The sequence below is a fragment of the Lissotriton helveticus genome, chromosome 2_1 (assembly GCF_964261635.1).
Source record: "Lissotriton helveticus chromosome 2_1, aLisHel1.1, whole genome shotgun sequence".
NCBI lineage: Eukaryota > Metazoa > Chordata > Amphibia > Caudata > Salamandridae > Lissotriton > Lissotriton helveticus.
In genome coordinates, this window is record NC_136059.1 from 1762351237 (window position 1) to 1762374178 (window position 22942).

Below are 22942 nucleotides of genomic sequence, written 5' to 3' on the forward strand. Positions count from 1 at the left end.
CTCCTTCTAGAGATCTATGTGCTGAATAATATCTTGTTTTTCTTGAGAAGAGCTGCGCCGTCCCCAGGAGGATGAATTTCTTGCTTGGCGCACCGTGGTCCACTGTGGCTTTGCCGGAATTCGACCCTTGGGAGGCATGCGCGAAGGGCTCGTCCGGGGAGTGTCAGGGATCTGGAGTAGTTGGGCCCTCTCCCTATATGACCGCATTACTCAGCGATTGGATTCCCACTGGAATATGAGAGCAAAGGGGTGCCTCTATGGATAGCGGATGTTGAGGTCCCAGAGTTTGTCCGTGATGGGTTGAAAGACCTTGCGGCATCGAAGTGTCGTGGGGGTTAGGTCTTGAAACAGTTGGATGGGCATGCCCTTGAACAGGATCTCAGGTTTGTCCCTAGCCGCTTTGAGGATAGCCTTCTTCTCCACAAAAAAATGGACCCGAGCTAAGATGTCAGGATCGAGGCAAGGCCTCCCAGGGGGGCCAGGCACCCGGTGCGCACGGTCCAAGGCGGGTGGGGAGGCATCCTCCTCTCCTCTGATGTCCTGTAGCAGGTCAGCCATGAAGGTCATGATGTCCGAGCCTTCTACCCCAGTTGGAATCCCCATCAAGCTTACGTTATTCCGGCGCCCCTTTTTTCCAGGTCTTCCTGTTTGATCTGTAGCTCAATGTGTTGCTCTTCACCGGTGGCCAACCTCTGCCATAGGTGTTCCTGATCCTCCGTATGGGCATCCAATGTCTTCTCGAGATCATCTACTCACCCTCCTAGCTCCCCCACATCTTTCCAGAGTTCTTTGACACAGGCATGAACCTCCGTACGTAGGGACCTTGTTTCGGATTTCAGTTCTTGCATAAAGTGGGTCATAAAGGATTGTGTGACCAGTTCCGAGTGGCCTCCGGCTGCTGACGCCGCATCCGCTGCAGGGGCCGATCCCAGTTTGTTCCACAGGGCATGACCGCACTGTGCTTATGGGCTGTGAGGCCTCTTTTCCAATCCTTGAGCGGGTCATGGTCGTTTAGTAAGGGTGCCTTATGTCGTAGACCCCCGAGGGAGGCGCCGCCATGCCAGCAGCAATCTGTGCCAGGCAGTAACTATGTTCTCCACTCCAGCGACCTGCGGGCATTTGGGGGAGGGCTCAACGGGGGGAGACCTGGCGCAGCTCCCCGAAGGCCCAGAGCACCACCCCAGGGGTCTTCAAGTAGGCGTAGAGTCCAGGCGAGGATAGGCAGTTGATGGAGCTGCGACCGCGACGGTCGGGTTCCAGTGTCGCCTCTCTGTGTACTAGGAGCCAACGGGGGGCCAGTCAGCTTCCACGACTGGGCGATGTCGTTCAGTGCGCCAAAATCTCCCTGGGGTTGTTAGAGGGGAAACAGAGCTATGCTGTGGTGTGAGGGGTGTCCCAATGTACAAAGATGGGCAAAGCGGAGCCCGCGTCCTCCAATCCAATCTCCAGTAGGAAGACGGGGAGCAGCAGCAGCGCCGACGCCTGTCTGTGAGGCTGTGTAGAAACACCCGCAGTAGCGGGGCAATACTTCAGGGAGCTCTATGACACAAGTGCCAGTGTCGCGGAACTCTGCAGGGCTCTCCGGAGGGGCCTAAAAGCAACAGGTCCTCATTCCAGGACATAGGGAGGCCCCCCGTATTCAAAGCGGTGCGCTCTGGCAGGCCCCAAAGTCTTGTGGTTCGCTTACACCCTACCACCCCACAGGGTTGGGCAGCTAGCTTAGGGGGGCGTTGAGATGCCTGCTGTTAACTCTCCTGTTCTGCGCTGTGCTCCTCACCAGTGACAGAGGGGGAAGGGGTGCAGCCGTGTAGAGGGCCTCATCAGGCTTCCAAGAGGATGACAGCGTCGGCATGCAGCGGGGGGAGCTGGGCCCAAGTCAGGTGCAGCAAGTCGCCTTAGTCCTCAGGCCAGTGCGGTGTGCCAGGGGGGCTTAGGAAGTACCTTCGGGCAGTGTAGGGGCACCTCTGCCAGGGTATGCCCCGGGCCCCAAGAGGTGGCAGGCTAGTGACAGTTAGTGAATGCCCAGGTCCTCAGGAGACTCCCCGCTTTGCATTGCCTGCACCCCCTGCCTCCTTACCTTTGCAGTCACGTGTGTTCATGAACGCCGTCGTCCAAATGGGAGCGAGGCCTTAGGCACCCCAGGGTAGCAAGATGGCGGGCGTGCCCCATCCACTGGCGTCCTCCCTCTCTCCACCGAGCACCGTCAAGCAGGCTGGGTTATTCTCGGTTCCAGGCCTCCTCTGGGCTGCGGGCACACTCTGTTGGAGCCGCTTCCGACGTTGGAGTACGCCCCGGCACCACCCAGAATCTCCAGCGCGGGCCGGCAAGGCAGTCAAGATCGCAGGCGTCTCTCACTGTCCGCCGCGTCGTGGAGCCCCGACAGGAGCAGCAGAGGGCTGGCTGCAGCAGGCTCTACCTGGGCCGTGGCGCACCTCTCGCAGACTGCTTGGACTTCACATCTCTCCCGGGTGTCACCAGGGATGACGCTCACGGGTGTGTGGGACTGGGGCAGCCAAAATGGTGGGCGAGATGCTGGCGGCTAGGCCGTTTCTCCTCGTGGCATGGCTCTCCACTGTCCGCCACGTCGGGTGTTCACCCAGCCTCTGGGCAGTTGCTCAGGCCACTCCCGTGAGTGAACGTACCCGGCCAGGGCACTTTTGTAGCCGTTGCACTGTGTTTTGCGGCTGATCAAATTGGTGGCAGCCTGAAGCTCATGCGGCGTGCGTCTCACTCCATTTGCAGCAAGACCACGCCCCACCTTTGCACTTTTTAATTGTGTTATCATGTAAGCAATGTTTGGACCTGGATGTCGTTCTCATGCAATTGTTTTGTTTGCCTGATCCATGTCAGTGCATATGCATACAGCTCAATCACTGTCTTTTTTGGGCACTCCCTCTATGGGAGAAACCCATGGCATTGGACCAGTAGAACACTCAATGATATCATGCTTAAGTAAGGATTCAAGTTCTTTTTCAACAGCTTCTTGTAAATGAAAAGCAATCTGTCAATGTCTTTGAGCAAAAGGACGGATGTCCTCATAAAAATGCAACTTTACTTTCATAGTGTTAAGCTTTTCTAAACCATGAAACAACAAAGGGAATTGACTTACTATTTTATGGTGAGCATTCATGTTGTAGTTCACGGAAATCAGTATCACGTCAGCAGCTATGTAGAAACTGAGTAGGCAGGCACTTGAAGCACAAGGATGGGTGCTTGCATCTTTGTTTTCTTGTGTTTCAACATCGCTACAAAAGAACCTTGACTTTTTCTGAGCATCAATGCAGCCTATGTACAAACTTTGGCTTCAATGGCGTAAGTTGCGGTAATGAGGACAATTAATTATATTTCCACTCAGGCATAATGTTTATCAATGCACCACTGTCGATAATGAAAGGTATTCAACAACCATTTATTTTCAGTGTAATCTTCGGACAATGATCAAATGACTTTGGTGCTTTGGCATGTCGACTACCCTCTGACTGACATTTTTCTTCACATGTGGCCAGTCCAACATGCGCAAACCTTTCTGAGGTAAATATCGAAATGGCACAACCATCTTCTTCACTTTCATTGGATACTTAAATATAATAGAACTGTTTGACGATTATTTAGATGACAAACTGCTTCATTCAGTGTCGATTTGTACTAACTGATGTTGCCACTTGGCCATCTGGGTATTAGTCAGACGTTGCTGTTAGGAAATGTCTCTATCCAAACAATCCATCTATCACCAATATTTTGCTTTTTGGCGGTAACAAAAGGTGATGGAGGTTTCAGGAAAACAGCAGCGTAATAGACCTGCCTGGAACTTAATGACACTGCTTGTGAATCACTGTGAATTGGTATATGCAACCCATCTGTAAGGCCTTGCGAAGTGCTGCCCTCTGGATCATATTTAATGATAACTGTTAGCGCGACTTTCTTCTTGGTCTCCATCAGAAACACAACCTTTCACTATTTTGAACACCTTGTCCGGCTCTCACTCTTCTCTGGCTTTCCACATTGTTCTGAGCCCCACTCAACAGCTTTGGTGGCACATCCCTTTGAGTATGCACAGCCCTGTAAGAACAGCCCTGGGCACTTCTCCTTGAACCACTTCACTATGTACAGTGGTCCGATGACTCTCTTTAATACGTTCGGTAAGTCAATTATTTCTTCTTTTCCAAAAGTCAATTTGCACTTTCTGACACCTAGTTGATCTCTGCTGTGCAGTGCTTTTGTAAATAGCATTTTTTTGCAATTTTCAATTATTAATTGCTGTCCTAGGAACACCTGGTTGAATCCGCCTTCAGCATTAACAGTCCGTATAGCGTTAGTTTGATTTTATTTTGTGTTGCACTGCAGTACCTTTCTGTATTGCTGCAGGCATCAAATGATCCGCAGGTTTTCGGCCAGCGACATGTAGATTCTCTGCAATGGTTTCAATTTCTCCAACTGCTTCACAGTGGCTGGAGCTGCACTTTGACTCCTCATAAATTAAGTCTTGATTCCGTAATTCAAAGACAGCACACTTGGCCCGCACAGTGTACTTGGACCAGAGCAAACTCTCTGGGAGAGCACTGTTAATCATTGGGTTACTTATCCCCTATCTAGTTGCCAGATGTAGCGTCCTCCCCAACCTGGGGACCTGCCAATGACTACACCACGCACACAGCTTAGTATTACATGTCTTTATTCTTCTGATTATAAATGCGATCTCAACATTCTAAACCAGCGTTCACTGCATTCTAGCACTTACGTCACAACTCCACGGAGTCCATCGAGAGCCAAAAGGGTGCCGTCATCGCTAACCCGCAAGACACTACAACAAATACATGACATATCCTGAATGCAACATCCAAATAAACGGGGAACAGGTTACGATTTATTCTATGGCTGACCAGGATAGATTTATCCTCATCAGCCATAGTAATTTCATGAGTATCTAAAAAAACTAAGGTGCCAATCTAGAACATTCACACATTAATCCCAGCGGTTATAACAAGGATCCCATGCCCCTGGTTGGGATGATCAAGGCTCATGTTGCACTTACAGACAAATCAAAAGTGGGGAAGGTAATCGTGGTAGAGAAAGTGTTCAAACTACTTGGGGTGGCATCATGAGAAAGAAATGGGACTCAGGTTAGATCTTAATAATCTGGAACAAGTAATAGGTCAATAGTTGGGGACCAAGTATGCAATGAGTTCCAGGAGTTATTTAAGGATAGACTATGGTTGATGAAGTAGGGCAAGGTTCTAGAGATTTCCAACCCCAGAGGTGTTTGGAATTTCCATCCTCCCTGCCCTGGCCCTAGCTTGTCTGGGGCCACAAAAGACTAGTATCACACTCTTTGTGAGGGTGCTCAAGCAGAGACTTTGTGCTGTGCAAGTGTGGTAGGTGACAGTTCCTCGCCCTATCAAGTAGGCGATATCCCATCCTGCCAACATCTATTCCCCCTGTGTCTCACTGTTTGGAAGCAATATACCAAGACCAACTTCCAGCTACAACTAGTCATGTGACCCTGGATACAGGCTGCAGGCATCAAATGATTGGGACAAGAAAATGACAACTTTCTTAAAGCGGCATTTTCAGAATAGTGAGATTAAAGAGGGTTTAAAATGACAATTCTTTACACACCAAACTCAACATTCCTACCTGCTCTCAATTGAAAGTTATCACTTATTAAATATAATAGGTTAAACCAATGTTATATGATAGGAGAGGCAGGCCTTGCAGTAGTGAAAAAGGACCGTAAGAGTTTTTCACTACCAGTACATGGTAAAGTTAAAAGTACAGGTCCAACCTTTTAAAAACACTGCACGCTGCCCAATGGGCTATGTAAAGCCTATCGTAGGGGTGACATATGTATTAAAAAGGAAGGTTTAGGCCTGGCAAAAGGTTCATTTTGCCAGGTTGAAATGGCAGTTTAAAAAGCACATATGCAGCATGCAATGGCAGACCTGAGAAATGTTGTGAGGTCTACTTAAGTGACTGGCACAATACGTGCTACAGGCTCACTAGTGGTATTTAATTTACAGGGCCAGGGTACAAGTAGTACCACTGGACTAGGGACTTACAAGTAAATTAAATGTGCCAAGTTGGGTGTAATATTACCATGTTTTAGGGAGTGAGCACATGCACTTTAGCCTGGTTAGCAGTGGTAGAGTTCACAGAGTCCTAAAGCCAACAAAAATGAGATAAGCAAAAGTGGAGGAATTAGGCAAAAGGTATAGAGGAAGACCACCCAAGACTGACAGGTCTGACAAGAATGGTTTCTGATTTTATCATATTATGTATAACTTTGCATCTGAGAATGTTTATGGCACATTGACTCTCTACCGCTTATTTTGAATTATTGTAACAAAACCCCTTTAACTTTTCATTACATTAGAATTCAGTTATTGCGTGAGATCCATTCAATCTATTCAACCCATTAGTTAAGGGATTATATTACTCTGCAGTTTTGATGTTTGAGAAGGTGCCTTAATGTGGGGAAACATTGCCTCATGAAATTGAAGTTTAACACCGTCCCTGATCCAGTAACTAGAAGAGATTTGATTCTGGTAACATTTTGGGGTGTCTAAATTTTGGGGTAGCATTTTGCTCCCACAGTAGGACAAAGGGAGTTAGTAGGTGTGGAGTCACTCCTCTCTTTGCATTGTCTATATCAAAACACCACTGAATATTCCTCCCAAAACCTTCAGAACCAGGACCAATTGCTCAGACAATATTGGACTATAATGGCAAACCATGTGGAGTGTTGAGCCAGAGGCTTCATGTGCCTCCTGGCACAGACCACCATAAAACATATGAAGCCATGTCTCTCTCTGTTTGAAGTCTTTGGTGAACAAGCTCTATATTGTTTAAAATGTCCCGAAATCTGGTTCTCTTCTTGATTATTCTTTTTTTTATTTAAATCAGTTTTATTGATTTTAGGTTACATGTACTTGAAAGGCAACATACTATTATGTCTATCCATGCATTGGATCACTTATCAATAGTGGAAACATGCGGTTGGAGCACGACAGTTGTACATATGGGGGCCTGCTGCACCTGAATGAGTGTGAGACCAGTATTCAGCTCACTTCACGAATGTTAAAGTTGGGGAACATCCATTACGACGTGGTTGTTACACCGCGCTACCATTACAACGCGGGCAATACAACGCAAGTCGTTAGCACGACTTGCGCTGGAGGGCGGTCTAGGCCAAGGAATAGTAGATTCACTATTCCAACACCTTCCATACTGTACGTAGACTGGTGTTGGAATAGTGAATTTTACTATTCCTAAGTCCAGCACCCTACAGCGCAAGTCGTGGTTACGACTTGCGTTGTGAAGCCCGCGTTGTAATGGTAGCGCGGTGTAACAACCGCGTTGTATTGACATACAACCGTTAAAGTTACAGGTCAGTGACGGCATGTTCCATTAGTCCAGCACATAAAGTCCTTCAGATGAAACAATTTGGGCTGCTGAACAGACGTCTTATAATGAAAAACAGACAAAAACAAAAATAAAACCACAACTTAGACCAGTGCTAGTGCAAGTGCCCCCGCCCACCCCCATCCCTCCGTTTCCCCACAGCACATCACAACACGCCAGTCTGGCTCTTACCCCCCACACTGGCGGCAGCTACCTTCACCTTTGGTGTCTATACAACTAGTTATAGACATGAAACATTGGGACCCCGCATGTACATAGCCCCCGGCAGTCACTCTGGGCCTGCCTCCCTCTCCTCAAGTTGTCCCCTTAAGCGTATTTCTACATCTTCCTGAAGTGCCTGGAGTAGTCCCTCCCACTTAGTGGCTATGGGCTCTTTACTCAATATTAGTGTCTACTCGCGTCAGATGGCAGTTCCCTCTGCTTTAGCCCACGCGGAGAACGAGTGCCTCCATGCTTGTACATGAGGCGGGTCCTGCGTCTTCCACCTCTTATTGAGAAGTCTCTTGGTGACCACTAGCCCCAGGTCGAGGAACTGGGATGTCACTTTTGTAGCTGGTGTTCAGCGGAAATGGTGTAGCAGGTGAGCAGTCCAGTCAAAGGGTATGTCGCGGCCTGTGCTTACGTGTAGTAACTCGCTGATGGTGCGCCGGTCTGTGTGTAAACGGTGGCAACTCCATAACATGTGAATTAGCCAACTCTGGGTTCGGCGCATCTGGGGCATGCTGCTTCCATGCGGTGGAAATACCTATTGATTGCCTCAGGTGTAAGGTATGCCCTGTGCACAATGAACAATAGTATTTGTCTGAACCGCATCTTTCTGGGTATGCGCACTGGACTCTTCATTACCAGCTCCCACTCTCTGTCCTCTAGTTGTCTCCCCAGGTCTAGTTCCCATTTCCGTTGAAGGGGTTCTAGGGTAATCGCTACATGCGTACGTAGAGACGCTGCGAACCAGTGGATCAGGTGTCTACCTCGCCCCATAACTTGAAGGTATTGTATAGTTAGGTGCTGCCTGGGCTCCGCAGACATGTCTCCCCATTTAGCGGTCAAAGTCATAATCAGTGAGCGGTGCGTGAGGAACTGCCACAGTTGGAATCCCTCATCCTCGACCAGGGAGTTATATGGGATAAGTGTGCCGTCACGGTATAGGTCTCCCAGGGTCTGCATCTCACCAGCGCATGAGTGCCAGAGAGGTAAGAGCCCATGTCCCAGTAGGGGAGCCTTCCAGCGGTATTGCCGGTGCATAAGGAACCTTGGGGCATATTATCAAGGGCTTTATCTCCGCTGTTTTGGCTTTAAAAGCCAAAGAAGCAGAGATAAAAATATCGCCCTATCAACAACAGGGTGCTAACATGCAAAATCGCATGTTAGCACCCTTTACCACTACGCTTACCTTTGCATCTCTAATGAGATGCAAAGTGGACGTTCCAGAGCAAAATAATAGGAGAAATGTCGCTAAGCAACATGTCTCCTATTATCAAGCTTCACGCTAACCCGGTTAGAGACAAAAAAGCAGCGCTAACCATGGTTAACGCTTCTTTTTTACGTCTGCTAATTTTCAGACTAAGCCATGTAATCCAATGGGAGGTGGATTACATGGCTAAGATCACCCTGCCCTATCAGCAAGGTTTCACTGGTTGCAGTGTGATTATCGCTGGATTTGCAGCGATAATCACACTGTTTACCAGCTAACGCATGGATTCCTATCGCTTGGGAGATAAGCGTTGCTGATAGCACACTATCTCCATGATGGAATCCAGTGTTAGCCTGTGATAATTATCCTCGCGCTAAAAGCGCTGAGCGATAATTATTGCTGGACCCTGCTAATATGCCCCCAACGCTCTGGTAAGGAATAGGGTCCTACGATAGCATTTGCACGCCACCGCCAGAAGGAGCGGGGTCGGCGCCGCAGATTTGGTGGCTCGGTGGAAAAGCACGAGTATCTGCTCTAGGGAGAACGGGGGCAGGGTAGACGCTGTATCTTCCCAGTCCTTGTCCGCAAGCCAACGAGATACCCACTGCAGTTGTGCGGCTAAGTAGTAGTGCGCGAAGCAAGGCACAGCTAGTCCCCCTTGGCCCATGGGGAGGTATAACTTCGTTAGTGTCATCCTGTGTCGCAAGGATATATAAAGGATATATAAAGGTAAGTTAGCAAAGTAGTAGAGCAGTGGGCACAGCTTCAGATATGTATGGACCCAGCTGTACCTGGACTGTAGGGTTCTTGTACAAGAGGCCCACGATTTGCAGAAACCCCATCCCCAGGTCATAACGCTGCAGCAGCGCCAACAGGTAACTCCACTCCGAGCGATCGCACGCTTTTTCCAGATCTAGCATTAGGCAACCCGCTCTCGGCCACTCCTGCACACTATCTGTGGCCACTCTAAAAGACCTCCGCAAGTTCAGTGACGTGCTCCGCTTGGGTACGAATCCATTTTGATCCCTGTAGACCAGGTCAGGAACCACTGATGCCAACCGCTCCGCTAGTGCTTTGGCAAGTATCTTATAATCAGCGTTGAGGAGTGCTAACGGTCTATAGGAACCCAAAGCTGTGGGGTCCCGGTCTGGTTTCAGCAGGGGTACCAGGTACGCCTCGCGCATAGAGGGGGGCAATGTGCCTTTCTCTAACGTTATTGTGTAAAGCGTGTGTAAGTGTGGCACAATATACTCCGCCTCGGAGTCGGCCTTGTAGAGTTCAGTGGGCACGCCGTCCGGACCTGGCCTTTTCCCGGATGCCATGAATAAGATTGCCTCTCCTATTTCCTCCAGGGTAAGGGGGCAGTTAAGTGTCTCTTGGTGCGTTGCTGAAGCTGTGGGTAACTGAATCTGCTTGAGGAACCGCTTAAGTTCTTGATCTAAGCAGCGGCCTCCTAATACAGCTGTGTGTAATGATCTACCATGAACCTGTGAATCTCCCGTTGTGTGTACACTAGGTCTCCCTCTGGTGTGCACACAGCCGCGATCGGAGCACGGTGACTTTCCTGCTTCAGCAGCCAGGAGAGCAGTCGGCCCACCCCTCATCTTGATTATTCTTGATAGTAAAACACTCTCTTCATCTGTGTGTCAAAGATGGCTCTAATTAACTCCTTCGTTTGACAGGTATCTTATTGGCTAGCCATTCATGTGAGGATTGTTAGTCAATTTAGAGGTTTCAAAACATTTGTAGAAATATGTTGGGCGAATTTCAGGGTATATGAATTATTTTAATTACTTCTGAATGTCATTGCAAAATGACATACCTCTCGTGGGCCATCACTACAGGTATATAAAAGTGTACATCCTACTGGTCTATCTTGAAGAGGAAGATGCCTGGAGACATCATCATCAAACTGATATGAGGAGTTTTCAAGTCCGGGTCTATAATAAAGAAGTTAGCATGAGAGGGCTAGGACTTAAAAAGAGGACTGAGTACACTATGATACCAAGTCCCAAAGAATGGAAATAGTGGCTTCATAAGACAATAGTTCTTAAATCTCCAATTTGAGGGCTTGTTTCTTAAAATGATTTCTTGGCTATGTTAATTATTGTAATACTGCAGTTCCGTGAGGTTGTTATGAATTCTAAAGAAATACCTCCCCTGATCATTAGTAGTACCGTCTTCAATAATAAGGGCTTCCCAGAGGGAAGCAAAAGTGTGGGCCTGTCTTTTTACACACAGTAGCTCTCTTAATTGAGCCTTAGCGGATGTCTAATGAATGATATCTAATAGGAGAAAAGAAAGCCAGACCAATGCCAGTGAAATAAAAATGACTGGCTCTTCCCTTTTCTCCATGACAGGAGGTCTTGGCTCATAAAAACAATAACTTGGAATCTTGGAATCTTCAGCTGTCTGATTCACCACAGTAATGCCATCCTTAGTTGCATAGCTGATTGAGATGCAACACTGTTGCCCAAGCATAGCCAAAATTGTGTTTAGGCTGAAGTTTCCAACACAGCAATTCATACTGATGATTCAAGTCTATCCAAGGTAATGCCCAATGTCAAAAGAAGTTGTTTCTACATAAAGTCCATGATGAGGCCAGTGTGGTCAACAATTCCTTGAAGTCTGGGTACCAAGATTGAGTAGAATGTGATGCATATGTTGCCAGTCTTAAAGAGAAGATAACCAATGATACGTCCATTTTGGGTGGTACATACAGTGCATCTGAAACGAAGACCTCTTCTTTGGCCACAGCTGTGGAACATGCCAAGCTAGGAGCAATGAGCCAACCGAGGAGCAATGAGTCCATTGTGGGGACTCTGAAGAATATGCATCCAAACCTTGTACAGGAAAGATTTAGGGCCAGAATCTGAGTACCATAAAAATCACTGGCTCCACTCAATATTTGAAAATCAGATTTGATTGCTTGTAAAAAGGACTAGAGCCCACAGTGAGGCAGGTTGGTGCCACCTTAAGATATCTGCCAATTGAAGGTCATCTTTTGGAGATTCAAATGGGGTGGAGAGGTCATGGAGTCCAAGATTTCTGCATCCTGTGTTTTCTCTAATTCATCTGTGGGCTTTTCAGCTTCAGTTTCTAGGTCCCATGTTGTCATCTCAGGCACAGGTTAAGTGAGGATATAAATATCAATACTGCATAAAAGTTTACCGGAAGTGTAATTTAACCTAAACACGTATCTGCTTTTTTTCTAAAGTAAAGGAGCATTTAAAACTGGGTCATCACACCTGGCAAAAACCATGTTTAATGTACATAAAGTAGTTGGAAGGACTTTGCTCAGACATCAATTAAAGAGGATACCATTGATTCGGGCGACAAGACATGTGTGACATCATCCATCTTACGATTCCAAATACCGGGGAGGTAAAACGAGATTTAGCTACAGGTGTATTCATGTTAGGATTGCAGGAGGAATCTGATTCAGGAGTGTGTGTAAAGAGTGAGCGATTTATTCCCCATACAGAGCATTAGTTTCTGGCAACACAGATGCATTGTGGGTTTCTCCACCATAGAGCTTGGGAGCTGTAAATAAATGAGGGCCTGATTCACAAGAGTAAACTTACACAAATTTACAATTGTTTGCTATTCACAAAGGTATTTTACGAGTACTATCTTTAAGTCTACGAGGTCGCTGCACATAAAAATATAGGCGAGTCATCTCATTTTATGTGCAGAGAATCGGCAGGCATAAAGATACAACCCGTACAATATCTTTGTGGGCAGCAAACAATTATAAAGTTACACAAAAGCGTATGTTTACCTTTGTGAATCAGGCCCATAGAGACTGATACCCCAGGTTTCTTCCAAGTATGCTCTGTGGCTAAATTTGATTGACTGAATTAGTATGATAGCGTTTTAATCAGTACATGGCATATGCTAATGAATTTTTGATCTCACGTCATATTTGCTAGCTTTGGACTTAAAGAAATTAATTACCTGTTTTGCCATCTGTTGCTCTTTTTTCCGAAACCAGGACTTCCTCATTTTAGTATTTTTTCCTTGAGATGGTGTATCTACTGTATAAAGAGTTTTACTCAGTTTACCTATACATTGCTTATTTTTCATTTTAATGTGAATGGGTCATCCTTCATGGAGTATAGTATGTAGTGGTCTAATCCACATGGTACCTCCACCTCCAATAGTTCCTATAGGATCCCTGACTCTCCAGATCCATCTTGATCTTACATTTTTTTTATACCCAGACTGAGAAGTCAGACATTGTTGCCCACCTCATACAGCTTGCTTTGGTTCCCACATATTACGATTTACCTGCTTCAGCCACCAGGGATTTATATTCCTTTTGTGTGCAAGTCATTAGCCGCACACTAAGTTGATCGGGTAGGTTAAGTAGTGCACCTTCTTGTTTCAGAAAAGTTTCTTTGAGTGCTGTGACCCTCGCTGCCTTTGTGATTCTCTCTAGCCAAGGCATGCCCTCTCAGAACTGTTTTATAGACATCCCAAAGTGCATGTCTTATCGAAATAATTCCATGTTTGCTTGGAAAAAGAGGATTGTGATTTGCTGTAGTTGGTCAACTGCTCACCAATCTCTGGCCTTAGATCTCCCAGCAATTTAATGTTCACACTTAATTCCATGTAGCTCTAAATAAAACTATGGTCAACTGGATGCATGATCAAGCATACCTACAGCCATAAATTCTTCATTTTTTGTCATGGTGGTCTTCAGACTAGGAAAAAATAGTAGCCTAACCTGGAGCATTTGCTTTGTGCCCTAGAGAAGGATTACTTCATATTCTGCTCGTATTTTTATCTCTGAATATTCCTGGGCCCAGAGGCCCAGCCAAAGTGCCAGAGGACCATAAGTCCATACCCATCTCTGTTCCTCTCTGTTGACTTGTAACACTCATCATCCCTTAGCACAATAAAAGATATAGCCAGACTAACCCGGGATGTTCCAGTAATATGAGTCCCAATCTACTGAGCAACTCACCATGTACCTTTGGTGGTGCACAGACGAAGATAACCGTACATATTTGACTACTCCGCTCACAATTAACAGTCATTAGGATCTGACTTTTTCATGACCAACACAAAAAGAACAGATTTGTTGATGAAAGAAGTGCAATCCCACAAGGCCCCTGTATCAATGCAAGTTGAATGAAATATCCAGATATCGTGGAGAAGTGTGGCTCACTGGTTAGAGGAGGCAGACCTGGAAGCAGAGGTCAGCCCGGGACCAGGGTTCAATTCCTGGCTCGGCGGGGTCTTGAGTCCTAAAAAATGTCCATGGACTCGACAATTCTCGCTCCGGTGCCTACTCGATTCATGGGTTCACACTCTGCGACTCTGGGCAATAGCTTGCTTAATCTCCACAACGGCCCCTTGCGGCGGGATGCCTGGCTTTCACCTTGCGGATACCCTGCCGGGGTTATCTCACAGGGGAATACCAGGACGGGTTCCCTAAGCAAGCGCTTAGAAACCGCTCGGTGATTTGTGCTATATAAATTCCTGTGCATCCACGAATTGTGTTGGATATGGACCACTTTGAAATTACCACATGGAGTTTGTCTTTTTTGTCTGTGGGCGTGAACCAGACAAAATGTGCGGATGTGCACCATGATTACAATCAGCATACCACAAAAAGAATATTTAATTTCGCTATATGCCTGCTCACAAATGCAGAATTGAACTTAGAGCGCCATATACAAGACTGTTTTTTCTCTTACCTGAATGTATTTCCGTTTTCTCTGCTCTTTTTAGGATGCCAATTCAATTACAGGTCTTAACATTCATGTTTAGGCATGGCTTCCTCTGCAATGGGCCTCAATAGCTCTATCTTGTGATTATGTCTTTTTTTATAACCAATTTTATTAGTTTTACAACAATAACACTAATACCAACATGACCACCATTCACCAATAGACACAATAGTGACAGTTCATTGTAACAATCAGTTGATCTCTACATCCAGTCCCTATTAAGTATACTACCTGCTCCAAATATTCTCATATTTATGGGGCAACCTATCTCCTCGAAGATAGGTCGCTCTTGGGCACACCAGTTCAACCCCACTTCTTCACTGCACCACCAGTAGAGAGGTCCGGGACTTCCAATTGCGGGATGTGTCCCATTTGGCCACCAGCATCGTCACTCTGATAAAAATGCGATCCATTCTCTGCTCGCCCACATTTTTAGATAATCCCAGCAGAACAATCTTTCGGGTGAGGTCAAGGTGCCGGCCTAGAATTGCAGAACTCTCTTTTCCAACCCCTTCCCAAAAGGGAACCACTCTTGGGGAAGACCACATGATATCAAAGAAATCTGCTTCTAGTAATGAGTAGCGGGCATAGCTAGCCTGGGATCTTCATCGATTCGGTGGAGTAGCTGGGGAATCATGTATCCAATATGAAGGTAGATGAGTTGGACCAACCGGAGGTGCGTAGAGATAAGCAGTTCCCTGAGGGCTATTCTGGCCTCGCTCCATTTCTCATCTCCAAGTTCACCCACCCCCACCTTCCATCTCCTACGCAACCCAGGGAGACGGTCATGAGCACTGATGATCAGGAAGTAGTAGATCCAGGGACAGCTCCTTTATCCAGTCTCCCCATCAACACTTTAGCCTCAAGGAGGCTAAATTCTGGGATCAGTGTGCCCGGGGGAATGTTGACCGACAGGGCATGGCGCAGCTGCAGATATTTATGGAATTGGGTACGGAAGAGCTGATATTGCTCCTGCAGTGCCTGGAATGCATGCATGCCACTACCCGCCCAAAGATACCCAAGGTGAGAGATGCCCATTCTATCCCTCTGAGTGAAGCCTTCTAGCCCAGCAGTGAGATGCAACTATGTCAACTGTCACAAGGGGATCAGCTCAGTAAGTTTGCTGTACCAGCCTATAAAGTTGAGCACTGCACTCAAAGACAGTAGTGTCGAGGAGGAGCTTGGCGGGCATCCGTGATGGCCGCTTGAGCACAGCGCTCTCCGGACCTTCGCCGCTCCCGGCGATTTATCCTGACTAGATCCTGATTTCTTGTAAGAATTCAAGTAGAGGTCGTTTGGCTGATCACCCTGGCACTTTCCGGAATTTGATTTGGATCTCGTACTCTTGAGCTACGGTGGTCTGAACTTTTGGGCTCCGCCCTTGAGGTGCGCCCGGGACGGGGTGCGGATCTGTGGCCGTCCTGGAATTGAACAACAACGGCAGGAGATCTGGCCTTGTGAGACCCCCTTCCTGAGTTTCGGTTTCGATTCTGTCTCGACCTGTGCCACGAGTGTGCGTATTGCGCTTGGCTGAGACTTGGAGACAGTTCGGACACGGGGCTTTCCTCTTGTCTATTTGCTGGTTTGGTGGCCTCCTCCCGAGTTGAGCCCTTCCTTTTGGTGCACTTTTGATCCTGAGTTTTGGGTGTTTGGCCCGTCGACCCTGGTGGCTTGTCCCGTGACGCATCTTCAAAATGGCGGGCAGAGGGGACAGAGAAACGCGCAAGACGAAAACACCTCTGCGCGGAGCGCCGGTTCAGACGAACGTCATGGACCGTTATACTCAATCTAAGGGGTCCCCCGGAGCTGCCCTACCTGGCCACAGTACGGCGTCTGAACGAATTTTGGAGGAGTCGGCGGAGCCTTCCCTACAGGATATCATGGGCGCCATCTCGGGAGTGAAGGAATCCACCGGCCTTCAGTACGAGGCCTTGGCCCACAAACTTGACACCGTGGCCATTGAGGTGAACCTGATTCGTGCTGATCTCGGCAAGACGAATGAGAGGGTCCAGTCACTGGATATTAAATCATCTAGCCTCACGAAGGACGTCTCGGAGCTCCAGACAGAGGTTGGGAATCTTCGTCGGGTGAACGACTTCATGGCCCGACGCCTGGAGGATTTTGAAAACAGGGCACGTCGCTGCAACGTTCGCCTGGTTGGTGTACCGGAAAACCCTGAACCCCACTCTGTTGATCTCCTGGTTGAGGGTCTGATTTTAAACCATCTTGCCCCCTCCGGGCTTACCAAATTTTTCACGGTTGAACGCGCACATCGTGTCCCGGGGGGCAAAGTTAAGCCGGGTGCTCCGCCAAGGCCTATTGTGGCTAAACTGTTTCATTATAGGGATCGGGACGCTATCCTGCAGGCCTCGCGGGTGAAGGGCCCGGTGGCCTTCGAGAATGCCACAGTGAACTTCTACCCGGACTTCTCCCAACAGGTTCAAAGACAGCGGATGGAGTTTCGTGGTGCTAAGAAACGTCTTCGAGATCGGGGTCTACGCTATGCTATGCTTTTCCCCACCAGACTTCGTGTCGAGTATAATGAGCGTACTCTGTTCTTTGATAGACCGGATGCTGCTAATGACTGGCTGGACTCCTTGCCTGACTGTCCTCCTGATACTGAGTCTGCCGCTCACCCTGGTGGTGCCGAAGGTGGTGTGGAGATCTGATTGTTTGACTCTGACGTCTCGTTTTGAATATGTTCCCAGAAGTGGTGGCCGGCGTACCTCTGCAATGTGATTATTTATTTTTTGTGTTTTGTTTCTTGCTCTTACTGTAGTCTGGGGGCGGGTGGCCCGGAGACCTTTCCTCCTCCGGGGTCTTTGTGTAGACTAGGGTTATGGGGCGACAGGCACACTGCAGGTTGGGGTGGCTCTTTAGCTTTTTGCAGGGGTGCAGGGTGGGGGGTGTTTTCTTTCAGCTTGGGGGAGGGGGGATGGGAAGTTCTTATTTTTTTGTGTGTTGTTTTCAAGGCGAATTGCTTCTGTCTTTACTGATGTTTCTGATGTCTAGCTCTTGGATGGGGGGTCCTGGCTCGGGTGAGTGGGATGGGGGGTAGGGGGTTGAAATTTGTTTCCTGGAACGTTAATGGCCTGGGAGATCGCATCAAGCGCAGTGTGGTGTTGAAATATATAAGACGCTTGTCACCGGACATTGTTTTCCTGCAAGAGACCCATTTGATTGGGAATGTATGTAATGCAATGAATAGATGGGGCTACAGCCTTGTGGCACACTCGGGGTTTACTTCAGGATCCAGGGGTGTGGGTATCCTTGTTCGTAACTCCCTCCCTCTGGCGATAGATGATGTGATTCGGGATGATCGTGGGAGATATATTGTTCTGGTGGGCAGGTATGAGGGCCGCACCCTGTCCCTCTTTAATGCTTATGTCCCCCCAGGCTTGCAAACTGCTACTTACACTGATTTAGGCCGTGTCTTGTTGGATCTTCCTGATAGTGTACTCTTTCTTGCCGGTGACTTTAATTCAGTGCTTTCTGGCCTTCACGATCGCCATCCCCCCAGGGATACCCCGCATGCCCAGCGTTGGTTGGGTGGGTTTTTGGATACTTTTGGCCTTGTGGACTGCTGGCGCTTGTTACATCCTACTCAGCTTCAATACACTTTTCACTCTGGTGCCCATGGTAGCCTTTCTCGGCTAGATTATTTCCTGATGCCCGCTGCCCAGTCGTCGGCGGTCCGTGAGATTATACATTTGCCAAGGGGCATCTCTGACCACTCGCCGCTCTGGCTTCGTTTTGAGGTTGGGATAGAGGCAGTGGGCCGAGTGGCTCCCATTAACCCATGGTATCTCTCCTCCCCTGAGACTCGTGCCCTCTTGCTCAAGTCCATAGATGCTTATTTCCTGGAAAACGAGGGGTCGGTCCCTTCGGCGGTGTCCCTGTGGGAAGCCTTCAAAACTGTGATTCGTGGACAGGCCCTTTCTTTGATTGTTGAAGCTAAGAAAGCCGGGAAGAGGGAGGTAGTGGACCTCGAGGGGGAAATTTCTGCCTTGGAGGCCGAGTTGGGATCTGGTGTCACGCCTGAGAAACTTCATGCCCTGGGTCTAAAACAGTTTGCATATAAATCCCTAGTCACTGACGCTGCAAAAGTGATGTTTCGTGAGCAACAAGGCCGAGTGTATGATGTTGGTGATAAGGCGGGTAAACTCCTGGCGTGGTTGGACAAGAAAGAAAGAGCTAATCGTGTGGTGCCTGTGATTCAGTCTGCGAGTGGTGAGAATGTGATTGATCCGATCGCCATTGTGGATCGTTTCGCGGAACATTTCCGTGTTGTGTATGCTCCTGTGTCTGTGAGGGATATGGCTGACTCTCGCCTCCTTTTGCGTGATATTGCATTGCCCTGTGTCTCCGATTTGGACCGTATCGCTTTGGACTCCCCCTTTACGGTTGATGAAATAGCTACTGCCATTCGTTCGCTCCGTTCGGGCAAGGCGTTGGGTCCAAATGGTTTGCCTATTGAGTTGTACAAGTTGCGACCCGACAAAATGGCGCCATATCTCCGCGATATGTTTTTGGAATCACGTGAGCGTAACCTCCTTCCCTATGATCAGCGTTTGGCGACGATAGTTATCATCCCCAAAGACGGTAAACCTCGCGACCTTTGTTCCTCATATAGACCCATCTCCCTGTTAAATGTTGAACCCAAGGTTCTGGCGAAACTTTTGGCGACCCGACTCCTATCGGTTCTCGGGGATTTAGTTCATCCGGATCAATCTGGTTTTATCCCGCATCGCAACACTGCTTTGAATCTACGTCGTCTTCACGGCGTGATAGCGAGGGCGGGGCTACTGACTGAACCGGCCATTTTGGCGTCCCTGGATGCCTCCATGGCCTTTGATACTGTGGAGTGGCCCTATTTATGGGCTACTCTTGAGAAATTCGGTTTCGGGTGCGAGTTTATTAACTGGATTAAGTTATTGTATGCGGAACCTTTGGCGCAGGTGGTTGTGAATGGTAGGGTGTCTGCTCCCTTCCCCCTGGGCAGGGGCACCCGCCAGGGTTGCCCCTTGTCCCCGCTACTGTTTGCGCTCGCCCTTGAGCCGTTGGCGGCCTGGCTCCGCTGGGAACCGTCCCTTAAAGGGATCCGTTGGGCCCCGGACTTCGAGGACCGAGTCTCGCTCTATGCTGACGATATCCTCTTATATCTTACCTCCCCTCGTAAGTCTTTATCTGTTCTATTTGATGTTCTTGTGTCCTTTGGTGCTAACTCGGGCCTCGTAATCAATTGGACAAAGTCCTGTGTGTATGTTTTGTCTGGTGTCTTGCCTCCGTTACCGAGCAGGCTCCCTCTTCAGGTGGCCCGGGATGGTTTCAAATACTTGGGAGTTTTCGTTACTCTGGACTCGTCTCTTCGCTTTGATCGTAATCTCCTTCCTCCGTTGCTTCGTTTGCGTTTGGACGTTGCTCGTTGGCGCAAGCTTCCCTTGTCTCCCCTTGGTCGGGCAGCCCTGTTTAAGATGATGTCGTTACCGAGGTTTCTTTACGCTCTCCAGAATTATTATGATCCTGTCCCTCAGTCCTATTTTCGGGAGATTGAGACCCTTCAGAGACAACTTGTCTGGGATGGACGCCCGCGTATTGCTCTCGCTAAGCTTTCCATTCCTTGGTATGACGGTGGCATTGCACTCCCCGATATTAAGAGGTATTATTGGGCCTCACACTTGTCCGCTATCAACCACATCATGTTCTCGCCGGGTAGTAATCCGGCGTTTGAGATGGATAGACTTCAGCTTCCGGGAGGTGACTTTAACAGAGTGCTTTACTCTCGCCCTGCTGGGCGCCATCTTGTGGGTCCCACGTCGATTGCTTTGGCGGTGTGGCGGGCCGCGACTCGGAGCTTGGGCTGGGAGGATCGCTTGACGTTAGCCACGCCGCTTTATGCTTCCGAACGTCTGGGCGGTCTTTGGTCTACCAAGGGTTTCGATCGCTGGGACATGATTGGAATTTCTAAAGTGGGAGATGTGTACTCCAAGGGCTCTGTGCGAACATTTCAGGCCCTCCAGGCGGAATATGGCTTGAGTGATCGGGAATTCTTTCGATATCTACAGGTTAGGCACGCCTTGACCGCTGTATTTGCTCCTGGTGAGACTCCGCCTGATTCTTCCCCCCTTGAGGACCGTGTCCTTGACGGACATCTTCCTGATAGCACTATCTCCCTGATTTATAAGAAACTGATTTATAATCGGACTGATCTGTTGGTCCGACTCCGGGAGGCGTGGGTTCGTGATGGTTTGGAGCTTGATAACGAGGATTGGCAGTCGGCCCTCTCTTCTCCTAAAGAGGTGGCTATCCCGGCTCGTCTCCGTTTGGTCCAATTGAAGATCCTTCATCGGGTGTATGTTACGGGACCTCGTTTGCTTGTGATGGGTTTTTCTTCCGATGGGTTGTGTAAGCGTGGGTGTGGTTTGAGTGCGACTTTCCTACATATTCTTTGGGAATGCCCGATGGTGGTTGCTTACTGGACGGCTGTGCTTGAGGTTATGGCTGTGGTGACAGGGGTGTCCTTGTGTCCGGAACCTCGTCGTTGTCTTTTGAATGTTTGGGAGCCCACTGACTGCTCGGTGGCCCAGACTAGGTGGGCCACCCTGGGTTATATGGTTGCTAAGCGAGATATTGCTCAGCTTTGGGGGGCCTCCAAGCCCCCTGAACTATCGAAATGGGAAGACAACATGGATTGGTCTATGTTCCGTGAGAAGACTGTCTACGTGGCTAGGGGCAGACCCAGGGCATGGACTAGGGTGTGGGGTCAATGGAATGAATATCGTGGTGCCATCTGTACTCCTCCCCTTGTTGATGACATTGAGCTTTCCCGGTCTCCTTAGGCGGGCGTTCTTGGAACCTGGCATATAGGGGTTGTGCTGGATTTCCGGCTCCCCCCCCCCTTCTTTTTCTCCTTCGTGCCCCGTCCCCCCCCACCATCCGGGCTCTCTGGAGCTTATAGCTTTGATTCCGTTTTTGTTGCAGTCCCCTCCCGTCCTTTGGGCTGACCTTCAGTAATACACTTTCGCCTTTTTTGTGTGTCTGTTCTTTATTGTAAAACAAAATCTGTTTTTGTCCTGTATATTATATGGAGTATTGCATTGACGATTGATCGTTACCACTACGAAAGTGTATATTGTGTATTTTCTCCTCTTTAGCGGCTGGCCCGTGTGGTTGTAGGCCCATCCTTGTATTTTACTGCATACTCAAATAAAGGTTTTTAAAAAAAAAAAAAAAAAAAAAAAAAAAAAAAGACAGTAGTGTCACTCGGGTACTGCCGGGGAGGGCCAAGGGGATCAGGACCAATACAGCAGGCCATCTAGGCCCATAATACCAGCTCTACTCTATAAGTCGGGTCATCCCAGCCCCCATTAAGCCAGTCATTAAGAGTGACCATTTGTGAGGTCAGATAGAAACAATAGAGGTCTGCCGTACCCATCCCTCCATTGAAGGGGGAGTGACGGCTACTGACAAAGGCTAAGCGAGGGGGACCTAAGGCCCAAAGAAACGTGCTTATCTTTGAAGTCAGGTCCTGAAACCAATGCCATGGAATGATGTGGGGAAAATTAGAGAAAATATAAAGGAAATGGAGTAGAATCATCATTTTTAAAGGGGCAATTGTCCTGAAGGCATTCTATGGCAGACGCCTCGAATTCTGTAGGTCTCCAGTCATCTGGGTGACCAGAGGGGCCAAGTTTAGACTCCAGGCCAAATCTGGGAAGCGACAAACACAGACACCTAAATATTTAAAAGACAAGTAACAAATTAAAAATGCAGATCACCAGGAACAACAGCCAGCAATGGGCACCAGCAGGGACTTACATTCATTCACTTGGAGGCCAGATGCTATCCATTACAGTCGTAAGATTTACATGCAATGCGGACCTGATGTCTTTGGGTCATCCAGGAACACCAAAATATCATTGGTGTAGAGCACGATGCGCTCCTCCCGGCCCTCATCCAATCACCACCCCTGGATGTGAAATTTGCAGTGGATGAGACGCACCAGGAGCTCCGTGTCCTAGGTGAATAAAAAGGGGGAAACCCTCATGGGTGCCTCTGTGGACTTTTAATGGCGAAGACAGCATTCTGTTCACCCAGACTTGCCGGTAGGGTAGGTGTAGAAGAGACTAGCAAGTGCGCGAAAGTATGATCCAAGACCGGCCCTTTGCAGCACCACATCGAATTAGGGCCAGTCAAAAGTCCACCAGTGGCATTGCTGAGGGAACGCCAAGGTGAGGGTTTTGGGAGTGGGCCACTTGGGGCCTCCGGATACAATGGCGAGTGCTTCTGTTTGGTATTAAGCCACATTGGTCTGGGTGGACCAAGAAGGGCAGGGCATGGGATTAGTGATGGCTAAGACTTTGGCAAGTTC